The sequence below is a fragment of the Rhyacophila brunnea genome, unplaced genomic scaffold, assembly GCF_057557595.1.
Source record: "Rhyacophila brunnea isolate RB1 unplaced genomic scaffold, BYU_Rbru_1.0 scaffold_23, whole genome shotgun sequence".
NCBI classification, from domain to species: domain Eukaryota; kingdom Metazoa; phylum Arthropoda; class Insecta; order Trichoptera; family Rhyacophilidae; genus Rhyacophila; species Rhyacophila brunnea.
Window position 1 is genome coordinate 11,500,689 of NW_028232893.1, and position 16,908 is coordinate 11,517,596.

Sequence of the window (16,908 nt, forward strand, 5' to 3'; positions counted from 1 at the left end):
ATCTAATGAAATCTACATCATCTAACACTGCGATCCTCCTTAACACTCACCTATAAAAGAGAAACATTAAAATAACCTTTATTTTAGCCTTTCAAATAATTTAAGCGCCGTTTTTTTTTATTTTATACTGTATCAAATATTTTTATTACATTTAAAAGAATTATAATAAATATTTCCATCACAATAACTTAAGTATTTTTTTTAAACTTTAGATTTGTCTTTCGAGGCCGATTACATTTGGAGGCTTTAGAATATATAGTTTGAGGAAAAATTAAAAAAATATGTTTGAAAAAAAAATGAGAGTGACGAAAGCGTTTACCGTTTATTACATTTACCGTGTCTATGATCATTCTTCGCCCACAACTATTTTGTCACAATTATTTACGCCTAAGAATCTGGAAAATTCTGCGCTGCATATTTTTATTGAAAAAAAAAATAATATAAGTATTTGATAAAAATGTCACTGTGTTTTGCCGATAATTTTACATAATATTATGTTAAAAATTTGTTACATGAATAATGCATTTTATATGCATATTGTATATACATACACTATGAGACTTATATGTATTTCGTATTAAGAATTTTGAAGGTTGTAAGATTTTCGATTTGAAATAATAATTATTTGCGTCGTTGTATTGGTAACAATTTCATTATTGTTTTTCTTCTATTGGCATCCCCTGCAATCCTGTTTTAAAGTCTGTTCACATATACTTATATATTATGTACGAATTTATCGGTTTTTGCGTGACGTTCATGTTTAAAAAATGGTCTGTGTATTACTTTTAGCTACATGGATAACAAATAAAGGACTGAGCATCTTTGCGCAGGTACCTATCTATTGATATGGAATTGTTTAAATCTAAGCCTAAGGCCACTACTAAGGAATACTCAAAAAGACGAGACTGAAACTTCAGTATCTAGCTAATGTATTTCAATGGCGGCTCGCTCCCAGTCTCTCAGTTTACAGTCAACCATAAAGCAGTGGTACCAATATCAATAGATTCGATGAAAAATCATATTTTCTTACCAAAATTGGAAGCACTGAACATGCACTGAACTGAACTAAACATGTAATAACAAGTCAAGACGTAAAAGTTAAAGATGGGCGAACCGATTTTTAATTTAAAATATGTGGCAGATGTTGAGAAATACTCCTGACCGTATAATTACTGGCTGCCAGAATATTCCCGTAAAGTTATTACGAAAAAAGCTTAGAATGAAGTAGGAAAGACAATTTGAGTTAGTTTGAGGTTATGAGATTATTAGGTTTCAGTAGCGCTGTGTGCGAGGCATCAGAGTACTGGTCAGTTTATGAGTTCCATCACCAACCAGTTCGTCAGATTTTAGTTTCTGCGTGAGCGGAAGGCCTAAGGATTCGTTTTTAGCTGAGTTCGCCTGTTCGGAGAACTTAAATTTTAAGTAAGTATATTTTGCTTTCATTCGAGATTTAAGATAAATATTGATTGAACTAACAAAACCCAGTTAAAATTTTGTTTAATAATGATTATCAATATGTCATGGGCAATTTGTCATCATTAGGGATGAACCAATGTTTTCTTAGTTTATCCACTGGTTAATAATATTAATTAAAGGCTTAATGCTTATTAAAACTAGGTATGTCTACTTTGGCGCGAAAAAAATGTAGCGAATTAGTTTTGGCTGTTTCAAGAGCTACTTCTCGAATACCTACCCTCTGTCCTTCCACCCTTGCAGTGTCAAGCAACGGTACTTTTGTGCACTCTGCCACGATTCGTGGAGTTCTTTGTTTTGTTGTGCATCCTGGTCTACTATTCCTTGATAGTCTCATTAAAAAGTTACAACTATTATTACGTTCGAGTTAGATGACGTAATACAGTCGGACTCGGTTATTACGATCACGGATATAGCGAGATCTCGGATGTAATGAGGAAACATTCGTTGACATTTTAGTTTATGATTTTCTCCATATTTATTCACTGTTATAACGAGTAGCTTATCGGATATACCGAGCAAAAATTTTCTTAAAACTGTCCATGTGTCGTTCGTTTAAAAACATTTCGACCCTAACCAATAAAATCCGATCGGACAGGATGCCGCCATTACGTTTATGACACTAGTTAAGTGTCTAAGTACCTACCTAATTGGTGTTTTCGCGGACAATATTGGAAAAGTATCCACGCATATGGTTGAAATAATGTGAAGTCAGTAGGTAAAATAAACAACTTCTTTTTGTGTTATGTGAACCCGCTCATTTAAAAATACCTATTCTCTGATATAATGAGTAACGCTTATGACGAGCAAATTCAGTAGGTCCCATCTTCCTCGTAATAACCAAGTTCGACTGTATTTTTCTTCATAATTCTGTCGCATACAGGATTATTCATTGGGGATTTAGGCGTTTATTCTGTTACTCGGTATCACTGTTTATAGATATATTTTTTATTCAAATCTCTGCTTTGATTCAGCAATATGTGAGGTGCGTGATAAATGTCAAATTGAATTTGAATTTAATTATACCTTATATACAATACTATAATTAGTCAGTCCATTAATCCAGTATTCAAAGTTTACTTTGGCAATATCTGCATATTGAATCATGTATGTAATTAGCCACATGGGTAAATTTGAAATTATAGTGAAGTGTTGATAGGTGGATTATGTTAAAAGTTATGCAATTTCTTAACAGACTATTATTTAACGTAGTTAATTTGGAAATACCTCAGGAACACACCTTTTAGAAAAACATCCTGTAAAAAATATGGTATGGGACAGGACACCACCGGCACAATGTTTCTGAGATGCCTCTGTATAATGTATCGTCTCTGTTCTGGCAGAACACACTAACTGAAGAATACTAGTTTTGAGTAATTTGACTTTGAAGTTGTTAAAATGTTTGAAATGGTCTATCATATGAGTTTATTAAGTAATCGTAAAAAGGATGACTTTAAAATAAAGACTGTTTATTTATTAAGAAGGTTTCCGGACGGTAAAGTTTGAAATAAGGAACATTTTGGTATAACTAACTCAATATGTCATTTTTTCGAATTAGTGTCTTCTGCCAGTACAATGACGGTATGTTTAATAAAGGATGTTACATTCTTAAATCTTTTCAATAATTATTCGTTAAATACAAAAAAACTTTCTCAGTCATACTTATGAAACCCTGCCTAAATGAAACCATAATATTAAAAATTATGTATGGTTTAATGGCATATTTTTTTTTTACTAATATCTACTATGGCTTGGATTATGCTAAGTTTAATTGAATTTAAAAAAAATAATTAACACTACCGACATCAGGATCCAATTAATGTGTCCTATTATAAGCACACCTGGTATACACATTGCACACGTGTACGCCACATTTGCGTGGATACCTAAAGTTTTCCATTTTATCCACAATTTAATGTGAGTTCCTCACGCTTAGAGTTGGGTTTCGGGAATTTCCCGAAAGGAATTCTCGAGAAATTTTCGAGATTTCCCATCCCGAATCTCGAGAATTGAAATTTTTAGCATTTCGGGAAATCCCGGATCTTGAGAATCTCTTCTCGGGATTCGAGATTTCTTTATTATCAAATATTAATTGAAAAACGATTTTCTATATGAAAAAAATGGACACAAAACACGAAACGTTCAAAGACTGGTCGGATCATTTAACACAATTAAGCCAACATCGATTCAAAATGAGCGCAATTTTTGCAACATCAGGGAATTTTGTGTTTCAAAAGCGTACCCGATCGTCAGACGCAGCGATTGACAGTCTGTGTTTCTTGAAATTCTATTTTAATAAGTAATGTTTTCAATTATTTTGGTACTGTTCGGTTATACCGGAGCCAGCGGAAAACGCATTTTGAAAATGGCCGATAAACTGGATTATTTGTTAGGTTAACCTAACCAAACCTAACCTAACCTAACCTAACCTAACCTAACCTAACCTAACCCAACCTAACCGAACCTAAACTAACCGAAACTAACAAATAATCCAGTTTATCGGCTATTTTCAAAATGCGTTTTCCGCTGGCTCCGGTATAACCGAACAGTACCATTATTTTTGTTTTCCTACTTCTATTTTGTTTGTCTTTTTACATAAATAAAAAAAAACATATTTTTTTGGAATGGTCTGTTTTTACACTGCTTTTAGGAATTTTACAGGTTTTTTTTTAAATTTCCCGATATCTCGAGAATTCTCGAGAATTCTTTTCTGAAAATCCCGAATCTCGAGAATTCAAAATTTCATCATTCCGGGAAATCCATAATCTCGAGATTGAGATTTTCTCGGGAAATACCCAACTCTACTCACGCTAGTCACATCGCCAGGTATCCTCCAGCTTGCTCTGAATCTGAAGCAGATCATGAAATTATCACAATTCTTAATATCTTTTCGTGATATATCACATTGAATGTCAGCTACCATCAGGGCGATCGTTGTTTTATCGCAAGTTCATTGGAATTTTACTCGATGAAATGCGCTGTTTACCTCTCGTATTGTAGTTTTAGGTCAATGTAAACAAATACGTTTGACTGATAGAGCTTAATATTCATGATTTATGTCGGAGCTTAGCAGTCGACCTCTACCCTTCGCCACTGACATGAATAACTAAAGACTTACACATACACAGTTTTTTTTTGCCAGACGTAGAATTTTTGAATAGGCATCTTATTTGGAAAATACACATCTGGCTTATGGCGTTAAATCCAGTGCTTTTCGACACCGCAGACAGTTTTCAATTTCTAACAAAAACAGCTGTCAACATAAGTAAATCTTTTAAAACTATTTATATTTATTTCGCACTCGGATACGGATATCTGGATTTGAATGATGCTGGCTAGTTGAAACAAACACGTTGAAAGCATGTATATTATATTCTATTAACAGAAAAATAATGCTTGTTCACAAGTCTATGTGCTTACAAATCTTTAAATGCAATAAGACCTTTTTGTAAGTGTCAATACAATTATTATTGTTGGATATTTTTCAACGAAAATGTGTTTCTAATATTTTATTGTGTTGTAATTGTGTTTGTAGTTAGGTTGGTTTACTCAAGGATGGGAAAATTGATAGAACATTTGGAACAATAAAAAAATGAAACAACAAAATCGAACTTAAAGATCGTTTAATTCAGCTTTCAAGTAACGGTGTAATATGTACTGGGTACACTACTTATTACTGAGCTACTAATCTACCCACCTCCCGCCTCACTCCACCTCACTCCCAACATTCAGGGATCTCCCAAAATTAATTTTAGCTTTGTTTTGGATGTTTACAATATTGATTATTTGTGTCTAATATATCTATACCCCATTACTATAAGGAAACAACTCAAAATTTCAAGTTAGTTTCATTTTTAGTTGATAATGCCATTCGATGTAGAAAGGTTCCTTCTCTTCACATTTCAGTAAACAAAAAGCGTCAAAAATTTCTTTAGTATGTTATAAAATCGAAAAACCCTTTCTGAGATTAATCATTAATTCAGTTATGTACTGAAATTTCTTGGTTAGTTGCTTATTTAATTGTAAAATTTCACTGTGCATTGCTGAATTCCACTCAACTAAAAATATAAAACATACATTTTCCTCTATCTTGGAACAAGGCTCTTTGAGTTGTTTCACTATTGAACTATGGTATTAAATTATGTTTATTGGTCAATTATATTACTTAGCTATTAATTTGACAATTTAATTCCCAGAATTATCGCCCATGACGAAATTGTGTAAAAAAATCGCGAATATTCGTGTTTGAACATGTTCGAACTAATGTATGTGTACATTTCAAACTCATACTTAAGCAAGTTTTTTTTTGTGATTTTACCGAGGCTTTGACTGCAACTCGCTGCCATATCGCCTCTCCTCTTCTAGAAGGGGATCCGTTGATCAGGTCCTCACTCCTATTCTGTTATATAACTTTACAATTTTGCCTAGCTCTTCCGTCTTACCCACCGCCGGGACACCTTTCAATTCGCCGACATTCTCATAGATATCCGAAATTCGCAACTGTACTCTGTGTAAGATATATCTGTGTTTGCAATTTAGCATTCAAATTAACAATTACAAATTAGAGCAGTGCGTCTAAGTCGCCTAGAGTCATTACTCACATTTTACAATTTTGTAATTTTTGAGTTAAATATACCAAGTGATTTTATAGGCATTAATCTATATAAAGTAAAATAGTTGGCTATCAAAAGTCACTGTAAGTGTAAACCATATGAAAATTGTTGACAAAGTTGACTGTTGGTGTCATAACTCATAATCAGGGAGCTCTATTTATCATAGTGTGATGTGTGTCTGCAGCTTTAAGAGTATTATACTTATATATTTTTAAAAAAATAATGTAAATCGACTCACTCATTAATATTCAAAGGAGTTCAATACTTTTCTTCGAATTACAAAAACAGTGCTCTGGTGTTTTTTTGCGATATCTCAAAACTCGATTTTTGGAATATGTGAGTTATGACTCTAGGCAATTCAATTCTATTAAATTTAAATGTTATGTGAAAAGCTGAGAAAGCTAGAACTATTGAAATTGGTATATGATGAAGGTACTAGGAAAACTTTAGTATGTTTGAGTTATATAAGTCAAGCTAGACAGTCATATTATCTAACATGTCGATCGCACCATAGACCGATGGAAAATATCGTAAATATAATAATATAATCAAATTTAATTGAGATTTTAAAAGGAAAGTATTAACTATTCCTATTGATGAAGCAAGCGTAACCACTTGATTCATATGCGTGAGAGAAAAATACTAAATCAACCCGAGACGTAGGTGCTGATTACTGTCACGCAGTAGGCTCTTTGCACGGTTGTTTGTTTAATTTGAACAATGACTGTGGTAGAGTTTATTAGATCACTGCCAGTTTTTATTTGTATTCTGGATAGTAGCTGACAGCCTACTTGAAGTTGGACATTCCTGGTATTAGTTATTCAAGTTATTCACGGAAAAAAAGACTAACAATATTTTCAAGCTAATTTAATTTATTTTAAGCACACCTAAATCTAATTGTTATTTACTGAACGGGTATTTTCTCAGATGAATTTAAAATGGTCAGATGCAAGAAACAGAATATTATGTTATATTGAGTTGATAAAATCAGAATTACTTGATATACTCATGTGCTGAATTTTACCAATACATTAAGCAGCAGAAAGAAACTCTTCAGGAAGTAAAATCTTCAGCCAAGTACAAATAGGCTAGTGTCGGGAAAAATATTGTTTAATATTATTATTTTGTTAGTTAAAGAGTTTTGTAGTTTTATTTTGCGCCATTTATTATTGATATTATAGAAATATTAAACTATGCGTTCTTTATTTAGGTTGTCCCGCTTTTTGCTCCTAATTCCCGATTTGTTTTATTTCACATAGTAAAAATCCCGATTTGGTAAAATAATTATCTGGCAATGCTTGTGTACATGTACAATACAATACAATACGCCAATATAATCAACAGTTCCTTACGTATATTTTCTAAAGGTTTATCCCGGGAATTAAATTGTCACACCACGTGTATTATAGTATAAATAAATAATCGATTAGCGATAATTTCACCATTATTTTAATAATGCCCGTAATAGACTTATTCCTAAATTCTTTCATTTGTCATTTATTGCTTATTATGTACTAATGTTTCTATTATATATACTCTCTATAATATATTTATTAATTGAAGAATTTGGTTGAAGAAGGGTCTAAGTAAAATTAGGTCGTTTTTTTAAATTTTCGATTTCTTTACATTAATACTAAGAGTCATGTCGATCCGACTAATGCAGAAGCCGCTATTCATAAAATGTAAATATACTTACATTCTATAGATTATTATTCTATAGATCGATATTATATTCAATCATCATGGCTATCGATAATCTCTTCAAGACATTCAGTGTCTATATCGTCGTACATTAAATAGCTATTGATTTTGTTTCAGATGACAGTGATTTTATGAATTATTTATTTTTTAACCTTAAAATAATTCTTTTTGTCAGCCTTCAAAATATGTTGACAAACGTTGAATAAATTTTTTTTTTTTTTTACATATATTCATTATTAGTTTACATCTGCATGTTATAAATGTTATGTATAAACTAAATTATTTGTTTATTCATCGAATAATTCAAATGATTTAATATAGCATTATTTATTGAAGATTTTTCAATTTTTCTTTCGAATAGGTGTGTTTCTGAGGGAATGGGACAACTGAGTGCCAGGACAATTGGGCGCCGCACTGTCGAATGAAATAATATACGTTCATTACGATTTTATACAGAAAGTAGACGAGAAATTTTAATCAGTTTCTATCTACTACTTAGTAATTTTAATTCATTTTTCTCTTAACATAGTGATTTTTTTTATTACGGATTGAGAATTATCATGTCTTTGAACTTATTTTTTTTTGCCACAAATAAATCATTATTTACGTGTGTATATTTAAATTCTCACCAAGTATTAAATAATAATTTAATAATTTAAATATAAATAATATTATTAAATATATAATAAATGTACATTAAATAATATTTTAAAAGTACCTATAAATCGCGAAGGTGTATTTATTTTCGAATTTCATTCGATTGCGTGGCGCCCAGTTGTCCCAGCGCCGAATGGACCTAGATATGTTTTTGATATTATACTAAATATGTATATGAACACGCAAATGATATGTGTTCAAAGTGGTAAAAGGGCATGAGTCCTGAAATTGCATTTTCCGTTTTATTACCGGATCCAATAAGTCAATAATGAATTGGAATATATTATATTGCAAACACTCTTTATCACGTAAGTTATATACTTCTGAAAAGATGGGTGGAAAAATACAAGCCAGACTTGAAATTGTGTCTAAAAAAATATTCATTGGAATGTTGTAATACTGGATGACAATTGATTTCATGGTGTTTTTCTGTATTCATCGAAACGATTCTAATGATGTTTTGGACTTATGTGGTAACACCATATAATAATTCTGTAGAAAAGGCGCAATTAGTGATCATTGTTGTTTTATTTTTTATATTTTAAAGTTAAATCAATAAATATTATTAATGAAATTGTCTTTCTATGTAGAAAATTAATTGTGGAATAAAATGACAGTCAAATAAGGAAACATTTAACTAAAAAAACTACACCCACGTGTTAAGACGTGTCAAAACTACACTTTAGCATTTACGTTTCTCTTCAAACGAGCTCCTGTATTTATCCTAAATTAACTTAACAAGTATGCCGGTAACATTTTGTTCAGCTTGAACTAGGTAAGTCCACACGTACCTATATTATTTCAAAGGTTATAAATGATGCTGTTAGTTTCAAATTTGGTAACTTCCATGTTCCGCATATTTGAGATAATCGCTAAAAACCCCCAAGCATATTCAGGACTGCAAATATAATATTATATGATTTAACTGTTACAAAAAGCGAATAACGAAATAAAATGTCCTTTATGTCATTAAAATTAATAAAGAATCATGTTTAAAGTTAGTCGTGAAAAAAAATGGCGGCTGATTAATTTAGATGACTTTGCACTCCGCTTTAATTATATTTAACTAACAAACAGCTAAATTTCATATTTTAATGAATATAAACAATTGACAGAAAAGTATTAGTTGAATTACATTCAAGAAAAATATCAAACAAATTTAAAATTGAGGTTACCATCTTTGAAACTAATCGCCTCAAATATAATTTTGTACATCAGTTATACGGTATTACAACATTATAATTGCTAAGTACTAGTTAATGAAGTTTTAATTTATCAGAATTTCATACGTTACCATAATATGTTAACATTGTATTTTCAACTTATTAATAGTTTTATTTACAACATCGTAATAATTGAGACACAACAAATTCTGAATAACAAAATGTTTTAATAATATTTTTTGTATTAAAAAATATATCAAAATAAACTCTTGTTTTAACAATAAACTTGTTTATACTTGTTATGAATTCACTATTCACAGTTGCTTTTAAAAATAATAACGTTTACTTTATTTTATTGTTTTTTGTCTCTAATACGTAAAGGTTGTCCAAATGTCAGTCTAGTTTTTTTGGGTTATGTAACCCTATAAATGGGTATACCCCAGTCTTCTTTGATCATGTCAGCAGCTTTTTCCGCGATCATATACGCTGGGGCGTTTGTATGCGCCGATGGAATCTCTGGTATAATGCTGGCGTCAGCAACTCGCACACCGCTCAATCCGTAAATCTTCAGTCTAGGATCCACGACGGCCGTGGGGTCACTCTGGGGACCCATCTTGCACGTGCCGCTCTGGTGGTAAATCGTAAAAGTGAAGTACCTAGCGTGGCACGCCCAGTATTCGTCGGAGGCAAAACCGAACTTTTCACAATCCGGAATCGGTACGTCGTACAATCTAGTACCCAGCCGCTGGAGTGAGGGCTGTTGGGTTATCTTAATCGTAGCCTTTATTCCGCCTACAATGGTGTCCACATCTTCCTGATACTCCAAATAATTTGCATAAATCAGTGGATACGAGAATGGGTTTTTACTCTTTAGCTTTATTCTTCCTCTTGACTTGGGCCTCATTAGCATCGGGAATACCATGAAGGCTTGTGTATCTCCGAGTTTTGTGTAAACCTCGTTGAAGATCTTGTCAGTGAAGCCAAAGTTTCTTTTAAGGGATTGATCTCCGTTGACAGACCCGCCGATTACAAGCAGTTCCATGTCTGGCCAACCGTCGATAGCCTTTTGATTTTTTAAATCGATGAATGTTAAAGCTTCGCATCCTCCTGGTATCGACAGTGGTCCTCCTCGATTATTCATCCAATCGAAAATGTAGTTTGGGTTTTGTATGAGCTGTCTTGAAGACAGTGTCATATTTTGTCGGTTGAGCGTAAATGTCAAACCGCCTGCCGCGATGTGGTCCATTAGATTGTATCCAACCATCAAATCTTGGACAACCGGTATGCCCATTCTGCTCAGGTCTTCTCTTGGTCCAATGCCCGAGAGCATTAATAATTGAGGAGAGTTTATGGCGCCGGCTGATACTATCACTTCTTTTCTTGCAAATATTCTATGTTTCATATTGGCCCGTTGAAATTCTACTCCGATTACTCGTTTGTTGTCATCTATTAATAATTTTGTCACCATGCTATTCTTGATAACGTGCAAGTTCTTTCTGTTTTTAATGGGCATTAAGTATGCCCTGTTTGAACTGTGCCTTGTACCGTTGCTTAGCGACAATTGCAAACGTGATACTCCTGTCTGTGTTCGCCCGTTATAGTCGACTGGTCTATGTCCAGCCTCGATTGAAGACTTGACCCAAGCATCAGCTACTACTGTTTTATACGGAGAATTTGAAATATCTAAGTAGCCGTCGGTGCGGTGATATTCTTGGTCTTGTCTAAACTCTGGAATTTTCATGTTTTCGATCTTCTTAAAGTAAGGAAATACGTCGTCCCAACTCCAACCTTCGTTGCCCATTTCAGCCCATTTGTCATAGTCTCTCCTGTTTCCTCTTGTATATATCATATAATTTAAAACACTCGAACCTCCCATGACTTTACCTCGTGGCCAATTACATCGGCGTTTTTCAAAGCCTAAACAAGCAGTATTCGAAGGCATAGTCTTATACTTCCAGTTTGCTTTCGTGAATTGGAGGAAGTTTGCCATCATCGGTATGTCCATGACTAGGTTCTCTCTGTATCCAGCTTCGATGAGTAAAACTTTCCAGTGTCCGACTTCTGTCAGACGGTTCGCAATGGTGCAGCCGGCCGTTCCAGCGCCGACTATAATGAAATCGTACTCTCTGAATATGCTGGTCTTGTCGTCCGGTTCATTCGAGATCTGGTTTTCTCCGTCGCGGAGGAATTTGCTAACGGAGTCCAAGATCTGCATGACCTGGGAGGAGCTCTGGCCAACGAGAAGAAGCAGGCATAGCACGGAAAACCTCACAGCGTTGGATTTTCTTCGGGCCATCGTATTTTCTTCTGCAAACAAACAAAATCAAAATTTTAGCACAAATGCTTGTAGGTACTTAATATAACCAATAACCATCTAACTATTAAGTAATGCTTGCTTTATGTGTTATGCACTTAATTTTTGTCGAGCAGCTAATATATTTAGTTTACATAATTTTTAAAGCACTTCTGAGAAAATATTATAACCAATAGAAAAAATCCTTTTAAAAAAAGTAAGTATATGAACCTGCATATCTCGAGTATCGCTCCCACGTACATTGACAACAGTGCTAAATCTAATTAAGTTCAATAATTAGAATGTTATATTCTTATTATTGAACTTGAATTATTCGTTGAATAAAAAAAAATAGTTTAGTCCAGTGATTCCAAAGGTAGGGAGGGGGGGGGTGCTAGAATATAGCACCGGGTCGCTAAGGGGTCAATGGATCCAAGCTCCTCAAAAAAGACAACGCTACGTAAATCGATCCTTAGGCAGGGCTTTGTGGTCAAAAACCGGAGTGTGCGGTGCGGGCAAACAGTGGAGAGTATAAACAGTAGAGACGATGTAGTACTAATACTCAGTTCATCGTAATATGTCTTACCGGGAAAGCCATGGCCGTATATCATTTAGATAAAAAAATACGCGTTGTTCCTGGAGCATTGCATACAGTTATGCTCCAATTTTATTACATTTAATAAGAAAAAAAAATGATATTGATTGGTACTTTTTATTATTTTTTAAATTATATATTATGATTGTATTTTTTATATATTTTTTTTATTTCGTCTCCCTTGTATTCCGGTAGTTTTTATTAGGTACGTATTGACTCGACATCCTTCTTACATTTTCTATAGGTACGGGTGGTATGATTATAGGTTACATGTAAATTGTACGTAAAACATTTCACCGTGGCTCAGTTTCTGTCAAAATGTGATGACCGTATACTATACGGTGTCCAATTTTATTAGATTTAATATGAAGATTAATTCACAAGAAATGAAAATATAATTAATATTAAATTCTACAGGTTTTTAAAAAGGTTTGTCGATAGCTATTTCGGTTGTAACACCATTATCAAGACTACCTACAAGAAACCTTTTTAAAAACCTGTAGAATTTAATATTAATTATATTTTCATTTCTTGTAAAATGGAATTCTACCAAGTAAATGCTAACTCAATTAATAAGATTAATTCAATTTTCAAAGGTGATTTTTACAAAATTCATGAATTCAAGAATGAAAACGTAACCTAACAAATAATCCAGTATATCGGCTATTTTAAAATTGTTTGCTGCTGGATTCCTGTAAAGTGTAACCCGACAAAAAGATCCGTGTTTTATTTAGACATGAATTTTATGCCAGTACTATACGACCCAAAGAAATTGGACGGTCTTGAATATACAGCCATATATTCCTCAAAATTCCTTGGACTGGCCGGGTGACAAATGTTGAAGTTCTCAATCGAATGGGGAAGGACGGAGAAGTTCTACATAGTATCAAAACCAGGTAACTGCAGTACCTCGGCCACATTATGAGAGAACAAAAGTACAGTATTCCCCAACTTGTCATTCAAGGAAAGATCAATGGTAAGCGTACCAGAGGATGGCGCCGCATTTCGTGGCTTAAGAACCTCCGTGATTGGTACGAGTGCAGCTACACTGAAATGCTCCGGGTAGCAGACGACAAAGATCGCTTTGATGGTGGCCGACCTCCGCTAGGGGATCGCACAACAAGAAGAATATATTTCCGATATAACATTTCACGGTGAAGTGTGATACGGCGAACTGCATACGTACAAGTTTCCGGACGCGATGCTTATAACGGCATGTGGGGCAATTTTATTTACACTATAGGATGGTGTAAAAAATCATTTAATTTGACTGAATTTCGGGTAATAACCAAAAAAAATCCCGACCTCTGATTTCGAGTAGTTATATAATAAGTTTATTAAATGTTCTGTATTTATTACCTGCAATTTAATACTCGTACGTTTCTTAATTGCTGCTTTTCTATTTTTCCAGGTAAGACTACCTGTTTTACTACTCAACACCGACTACAACATGAAACGAAGAATGGTCAGTTTTTTTATGAATTCATCTATATTTATAGTTCAGTCCAAACCGATTTATTAGTCCTAGCGGATTTACCCACATAATATGATATACAAATTAAAGAAGAAACCGAATGACGATTGCGCTAAATTTGTTTATTCTTTTTCTTATTTAAATCTGTTTGCAGTTTCAAAATTATTTTTTTACATATAATAAACATGACAAATTAAAAATTTTATGCATTCACGACTGACATAAAGTAAGTGTTAACAATTTTCAAATAAAAAACAGGGTAATATGAGTAAATAATACAATAATAAAATGGTAAAAATAAAAGTACATGGGAAGCACACAGAGTGAAAAAACCTATCTTAAAAACTTATAAAACTATATTCACCTAAATTCACCTCGCGTAAGTGTAATATATCAATATCCGAAGCGATTTGATTAAACATAGTTATTGCCCTCCCAATTGGCATTACTAATGGCAGGTTAGTTCTGCAATTTCTAAGATAATTATCAGAGACACACAAGCCAATGCCACCAAGAATGGCAGTTTGCATTTACGCCGCGTATAAGTAGGACAAAATATGTAGCCAAATAAAGAGCCCTTCTAAACTCATACCTAAGAGTAAGTCGAATAGAGCCACGGATTATATCCATCCATACAGTTGAAAGTAAAGGAGTCTCAAAAATTTCTTCTGGATCCTCTCCACCATAATGCCGTACTTCAACCGATACGGAGCCACACCATAGATCTACTCTCAAGTCCGCCTCTAACTAAGGTGTTATAGAGAATTTTTAATACCGTGACATCCGAAAAGACCCGGGAAGTAAAGTTCACAAGAGAAAGCTCAACATTATATCCATATGACCACTAAACGCCAGTTTACTGTCAAACGTAATGCTATATATAGTATAGATGATATTCGCGAGAGAACTCTGCCATGCATCGAATACTCGAAAAATAATACTCGTGAGGCTTTAGTAAACGCTGAAACGATTAATGAGGTTGTTAATTGGTAACCTCTATATTTCGCCATTTTGAGATAATCGCAAATAATCGTCAGGAACATTTAGGGCTGCTTCACTATAATATTCACAATATTTAAGAATGAACATAGTATGTATTACATAATTTAAATCTTTGATTTATAAATCTTTGGAATATTTTTTATTGAATAAAAATAAAAATTTATTAAATCATTAACAAGTGCAAGTACGTTATAACAATTGGAGCGATCTTGACACCAGTTAGTAAGGTAATTATAATACTTTGATTTAAAATACAAAAGCCGACTGCCAAGTAATAACGAAATTTGGAAAGCACTTCAGTGAGCATTGTAAAAACCACTAGATATTAGACAAGACACACATAGCGTGGTGGTTATAGCACTTGGGCGCGAATTCCAGTGTCCAGCGCCAAAAATTGCAAAATCTAAAATATAATAGGTAATGCGACGTCATTCTTTCTGGTAGTAATAAAACCGTGAAGAATCTGCGAGTCTGGTATCGAGTACTGTGTTCTATACAATTCATGTGTGCGTAAAATAACGCCCTTGCAACAATTCATCACGCGATGGCAAAGTGGTCAGGTAACAGGGATGTGGTGCTGAGACTATTACTGCCCTCATAAGGCAAAAGGCAGCTTTTCGACTAAATTCACAAATTGAGTTAGTGTACAGATAATGCTCTACGTGAAAAAAAAAGTCAAAAGTGGTATAAAATTTATTTCAGTATAATAATCGACATATTGTTTTTCGTTTTTTTTTCTTCACAAAAACGGTAGTTATTGTAAACAAAAAGACATTTTAACGAGTTTTATAAGCAAAAACACAGCATCGATTTAAAATATACTGGTTTTTGCTTATACCATATATCAAATGATTCATCCACATTATTTAAAAATTTATTAAGAAAAGTTGAAAAAACGTTAATGTCTCATTATCTCAAAATGTGACTTTGGCAAATAGCTGACTTTTTGCTTATGGGGGCAGATTAGGTCAGCGCTTACGAAAATAATAAAAATGAAAAGCTGGTAGGTAAACTGGTCACACAGTAGCGAGCAGCGGTGGACTGGTGAGGTGAGGTGCGTCTATTTCCAACCGTTATATTATTTTACGTGGTGTATTATACCTGTCTCATTTTTCCGTACTTCACGCAGACCAATTCGCGGATGAACGCTAGTCAATGAAGAATTAATTTTTAATTATGTTCTAACGCCACCGAGAGATGTTTTAACGTACTGATTGCCATTTGAACTCCTGCGATATGTTTTATGAGTTCTATTTTCGTTGGCTTTTATGATATTTCGTTACTCACGACTCTGACGCCTATAAGGATACATTTGTAAAAAAATCTCTTTAACTGGGGTAAGGAATGGCCTCAGCATTTCTTCTTTAGCGGTTAATTATTAAACTATTGAATCATATCTCATCTCAACAGCTGGCCTCACAAGGTTGTCGATCAATGGTATAACACAGTTTTTTTTAATTGTTATGCGAATATTTTTATTAGTAATAATATATGCCTTTTTGAATTGACATTTACATTCAATAGAATAATTCCAATGATATAGGACCTACTTAATTTTATTAAGTAATTCTCATAGTTAATGTAATAGTATCATCATCATACACTGGAGTCGATCCACTGCTAGATGAATGCCTCTTCTCGCTTCTTGCACTCTTCTCGTTTCCTAATTCTTCGTTGCCACGTAAATCCGTTAAATTTTATGAGTTCGTGGATTCAGCCCCAAGCGGCAATGTACGATAGTATCTAGCCATTTTTAGAATTATTATAACCATCTCCTTGCTTTTTCGTACTAGGTGGTTGTTAGTAATTTTGAACAACAGGCTTTGAGAAAAACACATAAATATTGTGTGTCCTGACCGGGAATCGAACCCAGGAACTCATTGGTTTCTTTTGTGGTCTTTCCGCGTTACGCCCAACATATTCTTTAGTGATACTTT

General features: G+C 33.5%; 1 pseudogene across 2 annotated transcripts in view; it reads right to left on the bottom strand.

The window, feature by feature from the left end:
* Nucleotides 1-9,695: 9,695 nt before the first annotated feature.
* LOC147069492 (glucose dehydrogenase [FAD, quinone] pseudogene) overlaps nt 9,696-16,908 on the bottom strand; it is a 144,315-nt pseudogene continuing 137,102 nt past the window's right edge. Inside the window, exons 1-2 of one of the 2 annotated variants that reach the window (XR_015071163.1) lie at nt 13,855-13,963; nt 9,696-11,914 (exon numbers count right to left, since the gene is read on the bottom strand). The product of XR_015071163.1 is annotated as a glucose dehydrogenase [FAD, quinone] pseudogene, transcript variant X1 (transcript). Of the gene's footprint in view, nt 11,915-13,854; nt 13,964-16,908 lie in introns of those variants that run through there. The other variant, XR_015071164.1, reaches the window with a different exon arrangement.